Raw genomic sequence first — 24,997 nt, 5'->3', positions numbered from 1 at the left:
AAAGAGGGCAGACTTACTGAAAAAAAAAAAAATGGAGTAAAAACATACTACCAAGACCACCAATTTAATAATGTCCACGCTCAAGGAGAAAGACCATGAATGAATGAAGTTCATTTGTGGTTCATAACCATCACAGAGTTGATGGATAGAAAGGACTGCAAGATCATCTTGTCTGATTAATTAGTAGACCATTTGATTATATTCATTTATTCACTCAATATATTCACTTAATATTAATCTATTAAATACAGTAATTTTTCCTGCCACTGCAATACTGTGCCTCCACCTTTCCAAGAATTCTAAAGGTAAAGAGGATGAATGAGTGAGGGGGGAAAACAGAGACAGACCACAAGGTAAATGAATGTTCCAGGAAGAGATGGGACTTACAAATAACCCACATTGCCCTTGAAAAAACAATCTGGGGAGAAAAGTGGAAGATTCCCCAACCTCTCCTCACACTTTCCCAGCCACAGACTGTAACCAGAGAGCCCCACAGATCCATGTGCTTCCACCCCGGTCAAAGAAAAAGCACCAAAGAGAGCCATTAATATTTGTGCTTGATTAGTGGTTTTGATGTTCAAATCAGGAGTAAATGTTAATGACTTAATCAGCAGCGGAAAGAGAGATAATTTGAATTAGTGCTAGTTCTTGACAAGGAAAAAAATTTAATACAGGGAAATTAAATGATTTAAGAAGTCGTAGTATTACAATCATGGATCTAAACAGTGTGCAACTGTAAATACGCTGAAGTCAGCTGCGCGGGATTTGGATTCAGCCCTTAAATTTGTCATAAGGTTTCTGAACTGGGAAAGGTTAATTGTGTCCAATTTAATACTTTAAGTTGGGGATAATATCTCAGCAGAGCATGAGATAAAAGTTCTGAAAGACTTTGAGGACCAAAAATGGTAACCAGAAAGCTATGCACCTAGGCTGGCACATGTAAACTGAATCAAGCCACTTCCCAATCTAACTGTACTTCACTGTAAAGCAGATATTCAGGTTGGATATTAGGAACAATTCCTTCTCATAAAGAGCAGTGCTGCAGTGGCACAGCTGCCCAGGGAGGTGGTGGGGTCACCGTCCCCGGAGGTGTTCCAGAACTGTGGGGATGTGGCACTGAGGGACGTGGGCAGTGGGCACGGTGGGGATGGGTCAAGGGTCGGATAAGGTGATCTTAGAGGTCCTTTCCAGCCTTAATGATTCTGTGACATACGTGATGTATAAAACACACTACAGCCCAACTCATTTCTAGCGTTACAAATCCCAAGATAACAATTAGAGATGGAGAAGCACGATCACAGTAGGTACCACTCCTGTGTTATATTGCATAGAAGTGCACCGCAGCCGGGTGAGGGGGACAGAGCAGATAGTGGGGTCAGCATGACTCCCATTAGTGCTGCTGCCTCAGGGCATCCTGCATTACACAGAGCTGATCTCACAACGTATTCCTGCAAAACAACTAGGCTGAGATTTGGGAAAGATGAAAACACCCCAACCTGTTGCATTTAGGCTTAAGCGGTGCTTATTCTGCAGAAATGGGCTCATGAACTGAGTTTGCACACTACTGCAAATTAATCACACAAGAAGATCTTATTCAACTGCATAATCTACCAGGAAAAGGTACACCACATGAGTAATATTTTGCAAAATTAATGTCTATATTTGCTGACCACACTCCAAACTAGGATCAAGTAGCAAAATATTAGAAATCGCTCTGAGAAATCTGAATCATTCATTACCAGGAAAATATGAAAACAATGACCATGATTCTTTCAATTAGAAACTCAGCATGTTAGCCACACTGTTAATACACTTATAATTAAGCCTGCCTGTTGCTCACAGATTTGTTTCGCATGGCCTCCAACACTGCCAGACTTCCACTGCGAGAAAATTGTCCCAGATCTCGATGGGTATATATTCAATTTTCATAAATTGCAGATAGCTTTAATTCAGACATTGGTCACAATAATCATTTTTTACACTAAGGGCAGTGAGGCACTGGTACAGGCTGCCCAGAGAGGTGGTGGTGCCCCATTCCCGCAGACAGCCAAGGTCAGGCTGGATGGGCTCTGAGCACTGATGGAGCTGTGGGTGTCCCTGCTCAGTGCAGGGAGCCTTGAAGGGTCCCTTCCAACCCAAACCAGTCTATGATTTCATTCTGTTTTCTCAAGCACATGCAGCTTTGAAGCTGTTCTACCTCACTTCCACCAGCATAAAGCATATTCTTATGCACGTCAACAACACCTTCACAAGTTATAGATTAAAACCACGTGTTTTACCTATGTAACATACAGGTAAAGGCCAAACTAAAACAGAAGGACGATAAACACGTTTCTGCTTTAAGCTCATGAATGCTTTTACTTTGGTAAGGGCTATTTAACTAAGTTAACAAATACTTTTAGAACAATTTTTATGCCAGCAGTCCTAACAGCGTCCTATGATATCATTGCAGTTCCTCTGTGTGATCGTTCAAAAAGGAAGAGAACAAATGGCAGCACTTCTCGGAGCTCCAGTGAAGGTTATGGTTTGTTTCATTTGGGTTTTAATTTGTAAAAAGGTTCAATTCTTTGTACACCGTAAATCAAATTAAGGCCTGCCTGGGGACTCATCATCCCAAGCATCTAATGAAGAAAATACATCAGAGCCGATGGAAATTTATTGGATGATTTCTGCACAAAGGAAACAACAAAATAACCAAGAAGGGCCACATATTAATGAGGAAACAGATGATATTTAATTAAATAAATATTCTCAGCAATACTGCAAGGAATGAAGTTACACGTGTGTTGGACTGCCAAATTTTGAAGCAGGTGACTGAGGTTTAAACTGCATCACTCATTGTTTTCCTCTTTGCTGATGAAGAGGAAGTATCTGAGAGACAGACACTCCGTAGAAATGAGGCACCTTTTCAGACAGTAACATCACACATTCTCCTATGATATTTAATTAAGAGTTTCCTGGAGGGAAAAAAAAAATGAATTTTTGTTAACTCTATTTATGGTTGGTAGTACTTTCATTCCTTCCATAAAAATAATTTATCAAGTTCGTCATTACAATGCCAATGTAACTTTAAATACTGTACCAGAAATAAGAGGTTAGAGAATTTTAAGAATTACTTATTTGGAACTCAAATAATTTTTCTTTTTCAGTTTAAAGGAGATATTTTTAAGCATTAGAGGAACAGTTGTTGGCAGCCCTGATCACGGCCGGGGATTGGAGCTGGATGATCTTTAAGGTCCCATCCAAACCAAGCCACTCTATCACCTGATTCTACGAAGAGCACAGCAATATAATAATACACTGATAATAAAGATGGGTTGTGATGTAGACAAGACAGAAAAGTGATTTTCTCCTTTTGTCATTGAGAAGTTTCAGTCCCAGACCTACACAAGGGTTCCTTGAATTCCACATACGCAACCAAAACTGAATATCTGTTGGTCCTCTCCTGTCTATCTGCATTAGTTGTGGACCCTCGGCAGGCAGAAGGCTGCTGCAGAAGCTATAAGGCTGTCTGCTGTAACAGAAGTGTTCCATCTCGTTATTACATGTAGAGCTCATTTATATTTTCTGTGCTTTCTGTTTGTGATCTTTTTTTTAGCTGTTGTGCTATTTTAACTAGTGAGATGGAGGAAAAAAACCACAAAACATTTCAGTCAATGATGAAAACACTGTTCTCACTGAAGACAGTGGGGGTTTTGTCCCACACTTCAATTTTATCCCGCTTTATTCCAAGACTACAATCTCATGCTATCTTAACACCTGCCTTATGCAGAGGTCAGTAATGGCTCCCAATTCCCTTCAGCTGAGCTCAGGGCAGCGCTCAGCAGTCCCTACATACTCCCAGCAAACCTCCCAGGACTTCATGTGCAAACTGAGGCCATGTGGAACAAAAGCAACAAAGGCAGTACTTGATCTTTTCCCATTCCTAAAGGCAGCGCTTATGTTTACAGGAGCAAGCAATTCAGTGCCATGGGAAGAAATCAGCCGAGAAGCCCTCGCTGATAAGGTCCTTATCTGCACGTTACATGCACTGCGAGGTGCTGCCTGGGCTGCCCTTATGCTGATCCTCTGATGGAAGACATGTATGAGGCTGCCGGGAGGCTCAGGGGCTCCTTCCCATTAGGATGACTCTTTCACTTCCTCCAGGAGCCCCAGTGCACACACAAAACCATTACATAGAAAGGGGGATAACCGGGGGGCTCCTTTAAAATGACACTGCACATTCTGCAAATGACAAAACAAACTGTAGCCCTTTTCTTCTCCCTCCATCCCCTATCCACTTCACCAAAATAAACCAATCCCTTTTTATGCAGATGAGCAATTCTCTCCTTTTTTTTTTTTTAACATAAATTCAGCCCCAAATATGTGTTCAGTAGCAAACACAAACAAAAATATTAAGGATTCAAGAGTCAGCATGCAGCCTGTGGTTCCATTCCACAAGGTCATTCATTACCCAAAGCAAATGGGACGTCCTTAGGGAGTCCCAGCAGAAAGCAGAAAAACCATAAAGCACACTTGCAGGCACGTGCTATAAGGGTTTCTTTCATTCCATTCAATTCTGCTATGGTGTCTTCGCCATCACTCCAACCACTCTTTTTTTCCCCTAGGATGGTTATCAGGCTTTGAAGAGCTCTACGACAGGTTTGTCAGCAAATCAGCAATGTTTTGAACCTTCCCAAAATCTCTGTGATAACCCTGATTGCACTTGGGACTAAAGTATCACATCATTCCTCTATTTCCAAGATTCACAGTCATTAGCCCTCTCAGTAACAAGACATCAAACTGCATTCCATTGTGCCTTTAACAAACTCTTTACAATGATATCTTACTGCAGAAGCAGACTGTGCGTATATGGAAGATAAGAGGAACATTCATCTTGGAATGTTTATCAATAAACTATCTAAGAAAATGCAAATTCAAGTTTTCATTATTATTAATCACTGATATTGGGCACACTCTTGCTGGGAGCTGAGCAATCTGGCTCTAAGCCAGTAGAGCACTTAAGCATCTTCTTATCTTTATGCATTGAAGGCAGTATTACTATTCACGCGCTTAAAGTTAAGCATGTGTAAGAGAGCAGAATGTTCAGCCTTGCTCTAGACCGAAGCCACCAGAAAAACGCAGTGAGTGAAACATGGAAATACAAAAACAAAATCCAAAGCAGGAACGTTCTATGGATTGAAATAACGTTCGTTTTTAAACAGCTCAATTCCTTAAAGATTTGCTCCGTTCCATCAGGCTGACAGCACGACAGTGCGTGTGCCTCCAACAGAGGAGAAAGATTTGAGGATTACAACTCAAATATTATCTTATAATATTTATCCCTACATCTTAGAAAATTATTAAATGCTACGGACTCGGTTCGTGCCTGATGCAGCTCCAGCTGGAGCCCGGAGTTGCAGCACAGATGAAATTAGCCCCACGTGTGCATGAGTGTGTGCTTTTTCAGTAATGTTGCTAGACTTCAGGATGTTGGGCTTTTGTAAACCTCCATTAAAAAGCTTTTATGAACTACTGTTGCAGTTTCCATAGAAACGGTGGATCATAATTTCTGTGAGAATATGGAACCTTTTTCAACACATTTGATAGTAATTTTCTCGAAATGACCTCCAGGTAATTAATGTGATAGTTTGACCCATGCTTTAACATTATTTTCTAAGAAACAAGCTGTATTGCTCCTTTAAAAATTGGAATGTGTTGTTCGTACAAAGCAAAAAAAAGACCTTGAAAGTTTGGGATCTGCTCAAGCAGGTATTGTGTACGTGGCCAGTTCACAGTTCTGCTTCTTTCAACACTTTCCTCTGGCCTTCTAGAAGGTTACACGCATCTGTACGACCTCTGCATCTTTGCAAGATTGGTGGTCAGAAACCTGCAAAGTGAAACCAAACAAAAGTGGAGGTGCGCACCTCTCTAGACGTGGATGTGGCTCTGAGCAGCCTGGTCTGGTGGTTGGCGACCCTGCACATAGCAGGGGGGTTGAAATGAGATGATCTTTGAGGTCCTTTCCAACCCAGGCCATTTTATGATCCTATGATAGATCCCACTGAGAACCTCTGTTCTCAAAGCTTATAAACGCACTGTGGGATGTGCACACAATGCAAACCACTTCAGAACAAACTGTAGAGATGGTACTCCCTCTCCGAGCAATGCAACCTTCACGGAACCTCCCCACTGCAGCAACAAGAGGAGAAAACACCTTGCAGAACTTCAAGTTATTTTCCCAAGATGAAAAAAAGTCAAACTCCAGCAAGATTTTACTTTAACCCCACATAATTAATTGAGATGACTAATCTCTATTTACCTCAAGAACTGATTAGAATCTGATGCTGGTGGGTGATATTAGACATTCATCATTTTAGAATAAAATGCTCTTAAACTTTGGAATTTAACTTTCAAAATCTATTGTTCAAAACCTCCTGTGGACATGCTTAGGCTAAATGTTTTTTAATCTTGAGCTACTTGCTCTAACTAGAGGAGCAATATGTTCTTCTTACTCTTTCATAGAATCATTAACATTGGAAAAGATCTCTCAGATCTCCAAGCCCAACCCCAGCCCACCCCCACCATGCCCTCTGACCACGTCCCTCAGTGCCACATCTCTACAGTCCTTGAACACTTCCAGGGATGGTGAACCCACCACCTCTCTAGGCAGCTGTTCCACTGCATCACCACTCCTTTGGAGAAGAAACGTTTCCTAATACCCAACCTGAACCTCCCCTGGTGCAATTTGAGGCCATCACCTCTTGTCCTATCACTGTTACCTGGGAGCAGAGCCTGACTCCCAACTCACCACAACCTCCTTCGGGCAATGTAGGGAGCGATGAGGTCTCCCCTTGAGCCTCCTCTGCTTCAGACTAAACAATATCAGTGCCCTCTGCTGCTCCTCATAACACTCACGCTCCAGACCCTTCACAGCTTTGTTGCCCTTCTCTAGACACACTGCAGTATCTCATTGTCTTTGTTTTTAATATTATAAGTTTTTGTTCATGGCCATGTGAACTCTTATCATCTCACGGTGCCCTCACTGCCTGCTCACCCTTCTGCTTTCCTTATGCTTTACTTTATTTCTTTCCATAAGTAAATCCCATGGAACATCAGTTGGATTGGTTGGTTTCTGAGATCCACTTCCTAGTGATGCATGATGCACTTCAACCTTTTTAATACTTTTATACAGAATGCCACTTGTGTCCCAAATGGACAAATGTCAAAAATTAAATGAAAGGATGCTGCTTTCTTTATGAAAAAAACTTGGAAGTCATCTCTGAATGAGGTTATTTGCATATGCCATGAAAACCACCAGCTGACAAAGAATATCACAGTAAAATATATCAACCAGAGTGTCTCCTCAAACAACTAGGACTATCTCAGGTACTACTTATTTAGACACACACGCTGAAGTACAAAGCAGGCATCAGCAGGTTTGAGGCCATTAAAATGTGCAGAGCAGCGATGTATCTCCAAGTCTAATCCTCAAATCGTTCAGTTCACACGGAAGCTTATTTTCTGTTGGGTTCTGTTACTATTGGAAACGTGGCTGATCTCGTGGATGGCATTTAAAATACACTCATCCCTTTTTGACATGGATTGCTGCCCAGTACAAAAGAAGTTCTCTTTATACGCTTAGTAGGAATAGAAACTGTTGTTGCTTGTTGTAAGAGATGGCATTTTCTTCCACAAACTTTCTTGACCATCTCTTTGCATAATTCGTCTTTACTGAGAAAATTTTTCTTTTTAAAGGACTGCATTTAAAATGAATAAAAATATGTTACTATGCAGTAGCTACTTGTGTTCACTCTTGGAGGAGATGAGAAAGAATGTTCCATATTCTTAAATGCTCCAGTGTTTTTCCATGGTTCTCAGGATCTGGTAGAAGTGTTCTGCTAGGTTCTTCAGCCTACTGTTTGTAAACCAAAGGTATTACCTCAGAGTATGAATATAACCCTTAGGAAACCAGTCAACAGAAGTGAAGAACTCCAGACCTGCCTCTCTCACACAGGAAGATATAGAGATGGATTTCTATAGACCAGGGACAAGAGACAGGCTACCTTTTCTTCCTACACAATGTTTGATCTTATAACATACTGATAAATCTCACTTGGCTTGGCAGCACTAAAATTTTCACTTCTTCAAATAAAACCTTACCACAGTCTTCAATCTCTTTTCAAATTAACAGAATATCCACTTTTTAATTCACTTCTTTTCTCTGTTGACTGTTTTCCAATAGATTGAATTCTTCCTGGAACTTTACATACCAGAAATATCATCATCTCAAGTTTGATACTCCCATAGTTATCAATAAGGATATGATGTAGGCAGGCTGTTGTCATTTCATCCATGCAAGGGCTGCTGCCCAAACATTGCCCTTCTTCCCCACAAAAGTCCTGTAACAGTTCTAGCTACAAAATGGGTTCTAATTGAACTTTTATTTTTTTTCAGGAAGCTTTCTCTGTCGATGCCTTTCTGTAGGACAAGCAAAATGAGCTCAATTCTCAGTGTCCTCTCACCAGTGTCACAAAGCATCTGAGCATGTGCTGTCTGCAGAATCAAGGACAGAGAGGTGTTCATACAAAGATCATTTAGCTTGCTGGACCAGATACTCCTCTGTCTCAAGTCTTTATTTTTTAACCTTGCTTAGTTGCCCATGTTCTACAGATTGCTAAATCATCTCCTCTTACCAATCTTCAATGTATAAAGGCAAAACTACATTTATCCTACACTTTCTTCACTAACGGCAGTTGTTCCAGCCCTAGATGTGTCTTGCTCAGTGATGGGCTCTTGTGAAAGTAACACAGAAGTCAATTGTACTCAAATCTGTTAATAGATTTTATTCTGCAAAATTCAGTGTATCTGTAGATTACACAAAGAGTCAACCTAGTTAATTTGTGCTATTTTTAAAGGAGTGTCCAAAATAGAACATAGTACTCCAACCAGGCAAGTAGGGCAGAACAATGACCTTATTTTATGTTTTGCATTTGTAACAGGATCACATTGCTTACTCTCCTGTATCGTTCTGCAACAGAACTTCCAGCACTTCACATATTTTCTACATACTTCTCACAGCTCATGTCTACTTCAACTGTCATTCCATCTTTCTGTACATCTTTAACAACTCAAATCTTTTTCCTGCTTGCTTTCATGCTCCCATCTATTTACCAGCCATTTCTCAGGAGTATACTGACAGAAAAATGTATTCTAGATCACCCAGTGATAATCTCTTATAGCAGAAGCAGTTATAGTGGAGTAGGAATAACCTATACTAGACTTCAGCCTGATTATGGGACACTCAGAGCACTTCTTTGGAAATGGGACAATTGGGTCAACATTTTATACAAATACAGAAAGTGTCAAAGTTATTACCAGAAAAAATATATATCTATATATTCCCTAGTGATTAAGGCAATCTCTTAGACAAGGGAAACACAAATTAAAATCCAGTTAGCCAAAGGAGGGAGTTGAAAGCTGGATTTCACATTGATGGTGAGAGCATCCAAGTTCCCAAACTCCTCGGTTAACTTCAGCTCCTTCTTGCCTTGGATCCTGTTAGAGGTGCCCCAAATGGAAACACATTTTTAATCAAAGGATCTCTTTTTCTTAATCTACTTTCTTTTCAACAGGAAAATTGTTAAGTTACGCCATCAAAAATTTTTTCAAATCAGATGTGTAGATGAGCCAGAAAAATTAATGAGTTGCACCACGCTATTCCCACATCTTTGCGTCCCAGCCCACACCCAGCACAAGCTGGGAAAGCCACCACCTGCCCCGGGATGCACAGCCTGCAGCAGATGCGCAGACTATTGGCCCTCCCTGGATAACACATGGACCAGATCGCCAGTGACTGCAATGAGAGTGGAGAACCCTAATGCAGTTAAAGACATCTGAATTTGTGTATTGACGTCAAACTCAATCCAACTCCTGATGTACCTATTTATCTGTCAGCTGCTCTTCAGATTTTCGGCAGTTTTTCCCACGACTATTTCCCGTCTATTTCGATACCTATCAAGCTGATATTGAGTCATTACAATTCATTTTTACACAAATCACAGCAGAGGGAGATTTTTTAAGTTATAAGTATCCCATTTCCATTTAATTTTGAGCATTACAGTCCTATACCTTTTCTCCTTTTGACTATTTGTACACATTCTGCTTGCTTTACAAATAAAACAAAAGGAATGCAACAATACAGATATTGATACAAAATCTAGTTAGTAGCAAATCATTTTCCAAAGAGAAAATGCTGATTTGTTAGTGCTCTCCAAGTAATAATTCAACACACAAACCTTACTCTATGAGAGAAAAGATCCTCCAAACCACCATATTTATCCTCGTGTCAGTCATCTACAACCCACCACCTCATCCTCTCCAGTGCTAATCTCTTGTAAGATGTTACAATATTCAACCATAGGTTGCAAAAGGAGATGATAAAAAGAGATTGATTTGGCAATATCAGCATGAGATCTCCCTGGGAATGGGACAAACTAAGCCAGGCAATCTATGCATACATGAAGAGATAAATTCTCTTTGTGTAGCAAGAATATGTTGAGTAATGGCAGAAAATTGCTATTACTTCTTCATAGTACATTTCAGATCATTTGATATGATCAGGATGAATATGATTACTTCATGTTTTTTTTTGTTTTTGTTTTTGTTTTTTTTTTTTTTACACTCTTGAATATGATGTAATGTATCAACACATTAATTGAAATTTTGGTCACAATTAGCATGTATTAAGTTCCTGATTAGTTGTATGCATTTAAAGCACTTTAATTGGTTTGTTTCCATTGATATAATGCAATGTGTTTTAAACTATGTAATTTAGAGGTGTGTATTTAGTTATCATTGATTAGCTAATCAATAGTATTGTCACAAGTGTATGAATGCTGGGTTAATTATGTCTGAAACTCACATTTCTTGGGAAATAAGTGACATAACAATTTTCCCCCTAGCTGTGTTAGCACATTATCTGCTTCTTTCATTAAGTCATGCAGATACCAACATGACTTTGCATTCTCTCGCTTTTTTTTTTTTTTGCAAAGCACTTGAAATATCTAAAAGATTTATTCCCACCACCAGCTGCTCCTACACTTTCAACTCTTTTGACTTCACAAAAAGTACTCATACCAGAGAGTCACATCATAGTGCAACTAAAGTTAAAAAATTCAGACACCAGAAACTGGGAATCAAGCATTTTTTTAAGATAATTTTTAGTATTATGTTGTAAAATGTTTATTCAAACTGGGCAGTATTCAATACCTACCACATCAAAACCACAACTCCCATCGGCTTGACGTGGCTACACTGCCATTACAGAGGGGAATTCTTGTTTCACGTAGTTCTTTGAACTAACCTTTGAAATTACAGTTCAGCAAGAAATGTGGTTTAGCCCTAAAAAGTATTATAATTGATATTTTTAGAATTAAGGAATGTTACGTCAAGTTTTTGAGATCCTTCATTTGATTAGGATTTTCTATGCATCAAAAGCATATTTGAAATATTATTTATACCTACCCTATGTTTTTATCTCTGTTTTTCAACTGAGTTCATCTTGCCATTTGAAATACAGAATTATTTTGCTCTGTGAATTTGTCCTTTCCCATTTGGAATTCTTGCTTTTTTTTTTTTTTGTCTGAATTCAATGGAACAGACATTTTGTTTTTTTAACAGTGCCTTCACTTATTTCACCTTTGTGTCATTTCAAGATGTTCTTACACACACTTTCAAAAGTGCTATTCAATTAACTGTGAGAGAGAGAGATTTCTTATTAAACCAATACAGAGACAACACAATGTGGTTTTTGAGGTTGTACCAAAATATCATCAATGGGCGCAAAGAAAGATACTTTCTTTTACTCGGAGAGCTCTTTGGTTAAAGATCTTACACATCTTCTCTTCCTTTATTTGTCACGTCTGCCTCTACTCCTGAAGCAACCTAAATCACTTAACACATAGAAATCAGTAACATCTATTTTGGCAAGACCTGTCATTCAAATTGTCTTTCCAGCTGTATATGGAACTGTTCAAAAAAGTCCAACCTACTGAGCAAGTCCAAAGCTTAAGTTAATCGCAACCATCTTGAGCAAAGTCAAACGCTAGGTAAATGCTAACTAAAATGCAAGATGATCAATATTCAGTATGACCATGAGAACACCCACACTGGATCTGACTAAAGTAATATCTAGTTCAGTTTCTTTGATGATAAAATAATAGAATCGTAGAACGATCCTTTAATGTTGCCCACATATGACAGTGAAAGCACACTGTGGCACTGCTTTATACATTCGCCCATTTCTAGTTATCTGCACAAAAGACCTCTATTAAGAGATATTTATTGTTTAACAGCCATCAATGTTTCTCCTCTGAATTTGCCCAAGTACCTTCCAAGCTTGGATCTCCTGGCATTCCCAAGAGTTGAGCTGGGACAACCACAGGACCCGGAACGCCAAGCTTTGCCAAAGGGGAAATTCACCTCTTTCCAAAGAAGAAAGTATTTACTTTGGGTATTAAGAGGTCTTCAAAACATCAGGCCTCATAACTGCCTTTTCAATGAATAAACAAATCATTTTGTTTCATTTTAGGGATATTTGAATTAGTTGTAATTACAATGCAGCTGATGCAATTATATTAAGTTACAGTAAAGTACGCAGAATTTCAAATTAGAAAGGTAAAGATGTCTACTGTTTCAGTACCAATTTTCTGTAGGCTGCACATCGTCCCACGAATTCATGGTGCAGTGACACAAAGCTTGATGTAGATGCTTTATGCCTCTTCTGTACTACTTTGCTGTTCAGAACCAACATGGCCAACTCACTTCTCATGCCTCATCATGGACCATCCACACACCCTTCTTGCTGCTTTTAGCTGTCCCAATAAACCCAAATGAATCTTGACCTTTCCCAGACTCTGGGTAGATTGTCTCAAGAATCAGTCAAAATAGTTTGCATTTATTTCCATCCCAGTGAAACAAGGGTAGTTAAAACAACGTGGCTGTGACTAGTAAAGCTACTTAGGTTGGAGCCACAGATGACGAAACATTGAAAGGTTGAGATGCTCACAGAATACAAAACACGTTTCCAAACTAAGCAAGCAGTGTGTGCACATCAGAAACTGCAAACAACAGAGCCACAACAAGGGCGCCTGCCCTAGACATTATGGGATAATAAGCATACATCATCAGAGGAGCCCAAACCGGCAACGTGCTATGAATTATGCAAAAAGTAACACGAAACTAGTATATTTTCAACTATAAAATACAAGCACATTGAGAGAACTGGATGCTGCGTGAAGACAGATTAAATATACACCAATTTTCATTTGAGATGTCTTTAATAAGTTCACAAAGAATGACATCTAACCTGAACGTTTTGTTCAGCAACACAGCAGCCCTGCCTCACCACCCCACTAATAACACATCTCAGCAGAACATATTTATTTCATAGTTTGTTTTTAGCCACTGATGACTGAAAGAGGCTACAGAAGGGCTGTGCAGAATTACATCACTGCTCCTTGTGGGTGAGATCCCTTCCCCCTCTGTGTCACTTGATTCTTGACTGAGCTAAACCACTGAAAAATTAGACTTCATTTCAGTATGCTAATAGCAATCTATCCAAAACAATGTAATCAAGGCCTCATGTGCTCCTATAATTTCATTCTTGACATAAGTCTGACAGCTATTTATTGTTGGAAGGAACGGTGGGGAGGGGAAGAGAAAAATTTCTGTAATTTCCCCTCCCCCAGCAAACACAACAGCTTTGCAGTTTAAAGCAGTATCTTTGTGAAACGCACAAAATGGTAATAATCATGGGGTTTACATATGTCTTGTCTTAAGCAATCAAGGCAGAGAGTTAACGGAGATGCACATTCAGATGTGCCAATTCCCAAACTGGCCACCTCTGATGAGCCAGCTGTGAGCTTCAATTGTCACATTATAATTTAGACGAGGATGGGGGGGGGGGTGGAGAGAAAGGCATCCAGCTCCACACTGGATGAACATAATTATTCACAGCAGGATGCTGCAGAATTAATTTAGCCAATCAGAATTATAGTGGGGGCTGGGTATCGGCAGCAGCAAATGTGGAAAAGAATAAGGGAGGGAAAAAAAAATAAATCAGGAAAGGGATCAGAAAAACGTGGCCGGCACCCTGCTAATATTTTGATTCCGCATCCCTTGGCGTACTTGGAACATGACGAAGTGGAAACAAAGCTGTGACATCGGTGTTCCTGCCTCAGCCTGGCTGACTCAACATTAGAGAAGCTGTGAATTTGGTGCATTAGGAAAGATGTTAACAATCTGAGGTTATTGGGGGAATATCCTACAACGCGCTACCTGATTGCATCACACTGAGTAATCCTCCCTAACGAACATAAATCAAGGAGCGGTGCTAGCAGTGCTGCACCCTTCTGGTTTAGCACTTGAGAAACTCTGCCAAAACTCCACTCATTGAATAGAGGAATCACAAAAAGACTTCCCAGCCCAGCCTGAACTCATCAGGCGTAATCCACATCATTTCATCATGCGATTGATCACAAATTTTGTGTTGACAACTTTTCATCACTCAATTAAAGGTGCTGACCAGGCTACAGAAGAACTGGAGCTCTGCCAGTAGAGGTCAGCAGTTTGGGGCTCAGAGATGAGCGTTTTGTTTAATGACTCCATTAGGATGATCACTGGCGAACACTGAAAAATATTGGCACCTATTTGGCTGCTGCAACATTTCAGCATAAAACACTCATTGAATGGGGCAGATCACCACTCTGTTCCGCCCCCCCCCCGTTTTCTGTAAATTTTGGGTGGCAGCATCAGTTTCCAAATTACCAATGGCTTCTTTTTAGAACTTTTTTTTTTTTTTGGCTGCAAAGAAACGAGCAACGTATTTTAAAATAGCGTGCGAGAACTTTTATCATGGAATCATAGAATGGCCTGGGTTGAAAAGGAGCACAATGACCATCTGGTTTCAACCCCCTGCTATGTGCAGGGTCACCAACCAGCAGACCAGGCTGCCCAGAGCCACATCCAGCCTGGCCTTGAATGCCTCCAGGGATGGGGCATCCACAATATCCTGGTTACCTTAAGCTGTTAGTGTCCAGAAAAATACCCAAACCTAGATCACTGGGTCACCAAGAGAGCAAATTTGGAGAGAGAGAATTCCTCATCCATTTTCTATTCACCTCACAAAGAACAGACCAGTATCAGCACCACAGGTGCCATGCTCTTTGACCTTAATTTCCTCCATCAGCAGGAGCAACAGCCAATAGGACCTCTGTTGCATTAGCCTTTTTGACCTTATTCCAGCCAACATCCTCTCTGCGTGGACAGCTGTAAATGTAGAAGGAGGCTGAAAAGTCACAGAACATTTACACCGTCAGGTATTTGAACTCTGAGTGTTGAATTCTACATAAAACCCAATCACTCTCTTTTTATAGAGCAGAGAGACGTGTTCTTAAGTAACGCTGACCATGAGCTTTAATTCTACCTTAAGAGCCTCAAAGAAGGAGCATATGGAAAGTACATCTCCAGATCACTCGGTTCATTTCCAATTAAATGAAAAATAAAATGATTACAGTGTAAGGCAGAAGCTTTTTCCCCTCTTCCTGGAACTGCACAAACATGACAAATGGAACTGAAGCAGAATCCTTGAATTCCTGTAAAAGTTAACTTGGGCTTCTGCTCCCTGATTCTGGTAATGGTGAGAAGAACGACAGGAAGGTTGGTCACGTTTTATTTCAGGCAATAATGTTTGATGAACACCACTGTCAATGAGAACCATGATTTAATCTCTAAGGATATAAGGCCTTGTGGTAAAAATGGTGTAACTACAGATCCTGATTAACAACCACCGCAACAGTAAAATGGGTTCCCATAGCAACAAGGCTGAAATTATACAACAAATGGCAATGCCATATCAGATAAATCACCCCATGAAATGTCCCTGTTCGGAAACCATTTGGCTCCCTGTTACCTTCACGTTTAAAGACTTGCAAATGTTACTTGCAGTCTCCCACTTCTCATCCTCTGAATTCCATCATCTTTTTTTTTTTTTCTCCTCCTCCTAACCCAGGTAAAAGAAGGATAAAAAAAATAAGAATACAATACGATATTTAACATCTGAAAGCCTATTTCACATTCTGATAGTTTAGTAATGTATACAAACATATTTTATCATTTTCTTTCCATTGAATCTACATTCATTTTATATTATTCCAGTTACCTCAGTTTCCAAAAGCAAATATTAATTTTATTTTTTTTGTATTCATAAAATATATGCATGACTGCCACTGCTTTCTTTGTGCTCATTGCTTATGGAGACAAACACTGACCAAGAAGGATGTGCACTATAAAACTAGACCACAGCATCTAGAGATGGAATTAGAACTTATAAATTAATCCTATACAAAATTTATGAAAATCACTTTTGAACTGCATTTAAAATGACACTTGGACTTTAAAAATGCGTTTCCAACTACAGAACCCACAGAAACTCAGATTGACCTTGTGTAGTTGCATGATCATACTTAGAGAGCAGTGGTCAATCGTTCAACATGCAGATGGAGATCAGTGACAAGAGGTGGCCCTTGGGGGTCAGTACTGAGACCACTGCTCTTTAATATCTTCATCAATGACACTGACAGTGGGGTCAAGTGCAATCTCAGCAAATCTGTGGATAACACCAAGCTGTGGGGTGCAGTTGGCATACCTGTGGGATAGGCATGCCATCCAGAGGGATGGAGACAGGCTGAGCAGTTGGCCCAGGAGAACGCCATGAGGCGGCTCAGCAACACCAAGTGTTAATCTGCCTCTGAACCACAAATCTGACATAATGGAAGTTCTTGGGAAGTTTATATTACCGCACTTCAAACAACCAAAGAGTTAAATCAGTGTCTCAGCTCCTCAAAGGGAGAGCCCAAGGAGCAAACTGGCTCCCCTAGAACTTGTATCAGCAATCAGAAGCAGCTCCTGGGCTCTGCAGAAATCCAATAACCTTTCAGAGGTATAAAGAGATCCTGAGCTGATCCATGTGGGTACGACAAGAGTCAAACAATCTTTTGAGAAGAAAAGGTTGCTGAGAAGGCAGCACAAATAGTGGTCTCACAATTCTAACCATGGGCTAGCACAAGTCAATAATCCTAAATGGCAACCAAACTTTCATCACTACAACAGGTTGCCCACGGAGGTCGTGGATGCCCCATCCCTGGAGGCATTCAAGGCCAGGCTGGATGTGACTCTGGGCAGCCTGGTCTGCTGGTTGGTGACCCTGCACATAGCAGGGGGGTTGGAACAAGATGATCATTGTGGTCCTTTTCGACCCAGGCCATTCTATGATTCTATGATCATCTTAAGATAGAAGAACTTGAAAGTATATTTTGTCCAGGTAATACAATTATAGCTACACAGGTAGGAATAAAAGACAAAAGCTCTGGAAGGAGATATTTATTATACCCTGTTCTCAAAAGCAGCATCTGAAGATTTGAGCTTGTAATGATCTGAATGTTTCTGTGCAGAATTGCTATTAATATATAACACATGCCACCAAGAACCTGGAATATTCAGGTAATTTGTTCAGCTTATTTTAGGAACTGCTATGTTTTGCCAGGAACTCGATCAACAGACGTCAGTTCACAAACTAAAGCATAGCAGAAAGATATCTTTTTTCCTGCCCGATCACTGTAATGAACAGTGCAAACCCAGGGGGTAATTCAGATGAGTAAAGACATTACCAAAGAAATTTATGTAGGTTAAAGAAGTAACCTGTGAAAAATACAAAAAGTACTGTATTTTGATGGCCATGTGAAAGTTACCTGAGAATGACACCTGAGTTTAAGCTCTAACTCTTTTTTCCCAGCTTTGTTCTGGGATTTACAGTAGGTCCACTTCCCACCAGCACTGCACTGAGCCATGTTCCTTAGTACCACATCTCCATGGTTCTTGAACACCTCCAGGGATGGTGACCCCAACACTTCCCTGGGCAGCCCATTCCAGCATCTGACCACTCTTTTGGAGAAATTTTTCCTGGTATTCAACCTGAGCCTCCCCCAGTTCAATTTGTTCTGCTCCAACTGACTGCAGTATCTCCTTTAACAGTATTTCTTCCTTTAGTTTGGAGTCATAGTTGTTGCACAGTGATACAGAGAGGCAAATGAGAAATTGCTCCTTTTTAATTTCTGCCATGAAAAAAAACCCACAAATAGCATTTTAATGTTTTACTCCAATGTAAATCTAATTAAGGTTAGTCAGAAGATGATATTAAAACGCTGAAAATTGAAAATAAAAAAATGCAGAAAGCAAGGAAGTGAAGCAATCTCTATCATAAACGTTTTCCCTACATCGTTACTGTGAATATATTTCCAAGTTATTCATTTATTTCTATAAAAATAATACCAGTGCACATTCATTGCTCCTCCTGTCTGGGACAGGACTTAAAATATGTGTGCTAAGAGGCCCCCATTACAACTTTCCAGGCGCTCTTTTTGTGAAATTTATAAAAGTAGTAAATCATTTGTTCATCCATTTACCTATAGCAATTAACTCAATTTCAGTTCTCAAACTCTTTTTTTAAACCTCTCAACTCATTTAAAATGTCAATCACCACACTCAAAGGAATCTCAAATATATTAGCCCAATCCTACTCAAGTTAGAATTAAAATGAAAATTTGACTTGGCTTGCTTGAAGTGAGATTTAATTTTGAACAATGGCCAGAAAAATAAATATTTATCATAGAATCATTAAGACCTCTACAATCATCCAGTCCAACCATTCACCTACGACCAATACTGCCCATTAAACCACAATCCTTAGTATCTATCCACTGCATCAATACGGTTCTTGAACACCTCCAAGCTTTCTTAATGTATTTAAAACGTAATTACTTTCTATCACTATTTACATTAAGTAAACAGAACACACCATTGAAACAGAAGATTAAGACACCTCACATTTCTCCATGAAATACAGTATTTGTCCATAAATACACTGGGTCACACTAGCGGATGATGCGTTCAGTATCCCAGAGATGCACTACAGAAGCATTTGCAATAGAAAAGAATATATATTTAAGAAATGAAACTACAAATATCAGCATTTTTAGCAGAAGGAATAAGATGATCTTCATTCTACTGATATTAAATCTTGAAACATGACACTGTATCTTGTCGGCTTACTTAACCTCAGTGATAAGGTTGAAAGCTGTCAAAAATTCACAGCTGATAGAGTCAAATCAGTTCATTTGTCCCAGAATTTACACTCAGAACATTTTCTTACTCCATAACTCAGACTGAAGACAGGATTCTGTATTATGTTCTAGCAAAGGGACACAGACCTTTACAAGCTAAAATCTATGAAGTCACTCTGGGCTTGCCATCTTCTAAACCTTCTGCTTATCTGAAATTTTCCTTTTTTATTACAGGAGATATCCATGTTCACACGCTTTTGCTCTTGCATCTCAACATCTGCAATACTACCCATAGTGGTGTGCTCCCATAGCTTTTAAGTGGGAAGAAACGTAGCGCTTTCCCTACTTGTAACATTGGGCTTATCCCCTTTTCATTGGGGAAGAAATCTTACTTATGGATTTTTTAATTGCACTGCCACTCCAATATTCTTTTGCCATTTTTGACATTAGCTGCGTTGCTGAGCCAATGTTTCCCTTCTTCCTGCTGTAGCAACCTGGAGCTCACTTGGTTGCCATGTGGCTCCAGCTGTAGGGAACCTAAGTGAACATTAGAAAAGGCTCACATGCAACCCAGCAGGAGCCTAATGGCAGAAATTCATAGAACCATCACAGAATCATTTGAGTTGGAAGGGACCATTAAAGATCACCTGGTGCAACTACCCTGCAATGAATATGGGAATCAACAGTTCCATCAGGTGCTCAAAGCCCCTTCCAGCCTGACCTCGGGTGTCTGCAGGGATGGGGCATCTACCAGGTTGTCTAACTACCCTGCAACCTGTGCCATCCCCTGGCTTGTAAAGATAGTGGGGGTTGCCACGACTCACAATCCTTCAAGTTTGGCTATGTTGAACCTTATGAGGTTGACCTGGGCCCACTGCTCAGTCTGTCCAGGTCTCTCCGGATAGGATCTACTTAAAAAGATTCTAAACACAAACATGAAAATACTTTTTATACATCTACAGATATCTAACTCTTATTACCTATCAGTTCCTAGGGCTAGTGTACCAGGCCTACCAAACATCACTTTATTTGCATAGGCAGCATGACTTTTACATACTACATATAACAGTGCTATTGTTGTGTTGATTCTTGGTACATCAGGAGCAATGAGAAAAAAAAGCTCAGGCAGAGTTACTGCACATCCACAATAAATTCTCATCTTGCTGTAGAGAGTCTTTGGAGGGCTCTTTTGTTACCGCAAAAAGAATCTGACAGTGTTGATAATGACACAACCCTGTATCTTGCAGTGCCTTTGAAAGCTCAATAAGAACCTGTCAGTTGAAAAAGTAACAGAGAAAATCTTCCGACTTTAAATCATTGAAAGAAATCGGCACATCCACCAAAATAGAGGAAAGCATCTTGAAAAGCCTTTGAAGGAACAAAGAAGTAGCAATAACAACAAAAAAGAAATTCTTGCTGCTTTTTAGGTGACGTACACAGAATCCAGCAGTGCAGAAGTTAAAATGTTAAAATTTGTGCTAGTGCCACGGAGAACCCTGAGGGAGCTTAGATTAGCACAAAAAAAGGTTGCATATATAAGCTTTGATGAAACAAGTACGCACTGTTCTGTGCGGAATATGAAGTTACAAAAGGTGTCAAATATGGTGTGAAGACTGTACTTATGATGCCTTTAACGGAAAAGAGAAAAGAAACTATTTGCTAACTTTTTTTTTTTTTTTTAATCCATTTTGTGTTCATGACGACTGTGTGCTACTAACAACAGCAGTGGGTCTTCCTTGGTGGAAGAAACAATCTTTTCCAGGTCTCTGAACCAAGTATAGGTCACTGGTGAGGTAGTCCTTGAATCATCAAGCAGATGTGAAAAAAACACACTAATGAAGAATCCTTAGGAATAATTTAGATAGAACACTGCTGTGTCCAACACTCTCACAGTTATAACCTTCATCTAGCAGCCCTCTGCCTTCCTTCCATGCCAAATTGTCCAGGTGCTGCTCAGGATGTTAACAGCATTATTAAAGCACAGCCACAACATTTCTACAGCTACTGACAGAAAAAGAACACAAATTCAGGATAGCAGGGAAAAGAATTCCACGAATGCAGAGCTCTGCTGACCTCTTCACTCAACTGAAAGCTTTTGAAGGGTTTCAAGGTAAGTAAAAACCATATAGTAGTATTGTAATATGAAAATACAAGGCCCAATTCTTTTGCTACTGCTCATACTAAGAACACTGAACACATCAGATATGCTTGCCATTTAAATCTGTAAAAGATATGCATAAAAACTCTATTGGCTGCTCCGAGTCATTAACTGTATTTCAACGAGTTTGTTTTTTTTGTTTGTTTGTTTTGTTTTAAACATTATTATATTCAAATACTTCCCTCAAATCATAGAATGGCCTAGATTGAAAAGGACCACAATGACCGTCTAGTTTCAACCCCCCTGCTATGTGCAGGGTGGTCGCCAACCAGCAGACCAGGCTGCCCAGAGCCACATCCAGCCTGGCCTTGAATGCCTCCAGGGATGGGGCATCCACAGCCTCCTTGGGCAACCTGTTCAGTGCGTCACCACCCTCTGGGTGAAAAACTTCCTCTTAATATCCAACCTAAACCTCCCATCTCAGTTTAAAACCATTCCCCCTTGTCCTATCACTGTGCACCTGTGTAAACAGTCCTACAATCACAAAAATCAGGTGCTATAAAGTTTGGACATGCAAGAACTATGGCTGTCCATATCCATTACAGTTATCCTGCTTTTGTGCATGCATCAAGATACACACTTAATTTGGCCATTCATTTTTTCTCCAGTAGGACTCCAACTCTGTTTCTATAGAGTATTTGATACAGTATTTCATTTACTATGTTAATTATAAATATGATTTATTGTATTTTATTTGTCAAGGGTTTTTTTGCTAAAATGTTTGGTCCCATAGATGATCAAAGTAGCATACCAGAACCTTGATTCTTGAACTGAGGACAAAGCTGAAGTCCATGAATTAGAAACTGGATCGTGTAGGAAATACCCAACATTTGAATTCCACACATTGCAACGCTTCAACTTAATAAACATCCAAGGACTGGTGCAAACAACTAGGAATGCAAGGCTCTGCAAAATGCAGGTGTAGGAGAGAAGCCTAAGGCACGTACTCAACAAAGTCCCCTATTCCATCTGCAGGAGAAGAAACAGATTTTCAGTAGCAACAAGAAAAAAGACCGCAACTAGGTTCAGTGCTGCTGGGCAGTCTACTTTGGGAAGGTGTACGTCAGCATCTGTATGACAGCATTTAGGCAGCTCCCAATCCTACGTTCAGGAAAGTAACATTTTGAGATATATGCCTTATGTTTCTCCAACCATCTCATAACCTCCCTAAAGCTGTGCACAAGGCTGGAGGCAATTAATGAGAATTGTCATTGTGTCCTCAGAACATTACAGATTTTACTACCCAAAAATCACAGAATCATAGAATCACCAAGGTTGGAAAAGACCCACAGGATCACCCAGTCCAACCATCCACCCATCACCAATAGTTCTTACTAAACCATGTCCCTCAACACAACGTCCAAATGTTCCTTGAACACCTCCACGGTCGGTGACTCCACCACATCCCTGGGCAGCCCATTGCAGTGCCTGACCACCCTTTCAGATACGTAGTATTTCCTAACGTCCAGCCTGAACCTTCCCTGGTGCAGCTTGAAGCCATTTGCTCTAGTTCTATCACTAGTTACACGAGAATACTACAAATAAGATGCAAGCAAATTGATAAAAGGCAACATCGTGGCGTTATGACTAATTTTAAATGTGCAATCACATTTTTAAACCACCCACTTTAAAACAAATGCATAAATACACGAAGTAATCAATTTTATCAGGTAGGTGGCAACGTACAAGTTCATATCTTAGGGCTGCTTTCCAAATTAACTTGTCATTTTTTTAAATTACAAACACTAGTTTATGCCATAATTTAGGATACCATGAATAGCGTATCTAAATAAATGTTCACTTCCTGTCTAAATAAGAAAATAATGTTTTTCCTATCACATAAAAGTAATTATTGCAGTTTTGCAGTTTCAAAACTGCACGATGAATTATTCATGACGTTGAGTTTAATGCACTCACTTTAATGACAACATCTCGTGGAAGAAGTTTTTAAAAGAAGAATTGAACACATCGTTTAACAAAAGAAACAAAGGCCACCAAGTGACAAACGCTCTTTCAGTAATTTTAGACAGATTAGAGTTGCAAGCAAACGCGAGCTCAGCCTCTTGGAAATGAGGCAGTTGTTTGGATTCAGGGTGACACTTCCAGATACAATAAAATCAATATGTAAAAGTTGCACAAAGCTAGAGGAAATGCAGACAGGATTTGAGCAGAACGTATTTACTTGGAAGTACAAGGTTGAGCTGGCGAAGCACCAACCAGTTTTACTTCCACCTTCACAGATCTCTGTGCAATTTTTTGTTGAATGCATGAGAATTAGGGGGAAATGTGCGTTTTGGAGGTCAGGGCAAAGAAAGAATACCTCCATATGCCAGTAATGTTGTATCTGTACACAGTGAAGTCTTAATGTACAAAGTATGTTTTGATTCTACACCAGTAGACCTGAAGAAACAATACTACAACTGCATCTTGTGTTGACTGATGGCTGAATCAAGATACTTTGTGCAGAAATGAGCCAGCAAGAGCCTCTCTTCCAGTAGATCTGTAAAATCTGCTCCTTCCACATACGCACTTCTAGCAGCTCCTCTCCACATGCAATCTGACATTTTCATTTAAACAGCTGAAGGAGCAAATCAAAGTTAGCTTGAGGCCATGCTTGTGGTGGCTGGGAAGCCACAAGGACATACTGGTCAGCTTGAGCCACCTACCAGTAAGGAAGGGACTGTACCACTGTGCTCTGTGGCCTCACCACTGGGTGTAGTTGGGCATCACAATATAATGACATATAACCAGAGCATCCAAAGAAGGGCTACAAATACAGTGAGGCATTAAGAGGCAAGATATATGAGGAATGATCAATGCCCCTGCAGTTGGTGGGCCCAGAGCACAGGAGCTGAGGGAAGACCTCTTGACAGCTGCAACTCCACGCTGGGTGCTGAGAGGCAGCGCTGAGCTCTGCTCTATCACAGGGAAGAGGTCTGCAGCAGTGGGCAGTGGGCAGGGCACAGCTCTCCAGGGCAGAGGGCACAGCTCTGAGCTGCCAAAGCTCAGGGAGCACAGAGACACTGCTCTCAGCCATAGAGTTTGGGTGATGCTGAGTGCAGTCAGGAGCTGGACTCAGTGATCCATGTGAGTCTCTTCCAATTGGGCACATTCTACAATTCTACTGAACACCTAAGGCAGAACACTACAGTGCTGCTCCAGCACAGCAAGAGCCCTCACTGATGTCTCTCATGTGATACCACTCTTCCTTCCAATTTGCTTGAAGCTGGCCACTGGTCCACAAATGACAGACTGATGCGGGACAGACATGCAGCACAATCACAGCAGCTTCCTTTCGCTATGAAACAGAGCTGGAATTCTTCTCTTCCCCTTGGACAGAAGGGGGTGAAGAAATGAGGGAAATCACACCTTCACAGTGCTCTGGATATTTAATATCTTCTCCAAAGCCTTCTCAGTCTGCACCCAGCAAAAGGAACTGAAGGATAAAGTAACAGCTTTGATAAAACCTTAGCAAAGTTATGCATTCCATCAGGCTCCAGTACTCCATGAGAAACAGCCACCATTACCCCACCAAGCAGGTTTGATGGTCACACATACTCTCTGCTCCCATGCAGCAGTAATTCAAGCACATTTGTTGTAAGCACACTGTGTAGCAGCTTTTTTTCTTTTAATAAAAAGCTTTTTCCTCTATTTTTCCTGCAGTTGAACGTATATAAAA

At 40.3% G+C, this 24,997-nt stretch overlaps 1 protein-coding gene across 14 annotated transcripts in view; it reads right to left on the bottom strand.

Moving 5' to 3' along the window:
- MSRA (methionine sulfoxide reductase A) overlaps positions 1 to 24,997 on the bottom strand; it is a 260,633-nt gene that overhangs the window by 193,350 nt on the left and 42,286 nt on the right. Inside the window, exons 1-2 of one of the 14 annotated variants that reach the window (XM_046939240.1) lie at positions 7,392 to 14,765; positions 5,724 to 5,869 (exon numbers count right to left, since the gene is read on the bottom strand). The exons of 12 other annotated variants lie outside the window; for them this stretch is intronic. The gene's annotated coding sequence lies outside the window, so the exon portion shown is untranslated. Of the gene's footprint in view, positions 1 to 5,723; positions 5,870 to 7,391; positions 14,766 to 24,997 lie in introns of those variants that run through there. One more of the 14 variants, XM_046939237.1, reaches the window with a different exon arrangement.

Source organism: Gallus gallus, chromosome 3 (assembly GCF_016699485.2).
Source record: "Gallus gallus isolate bGalGal1 chromosome 3, bGalGal1.mat.broiler.GRCg7b, whole genome shotgun sequence".
Lineage (NCBI taxonomy): Eukaryota > Metazoa > Chordata > Aves > Galliformes > Phasianidae > Gallus > Gallus gallus.
Note: the sequence above shows the minus strand (reverse complement) of the source record. Positions and strands in the feature narration are given on the sequence as shown.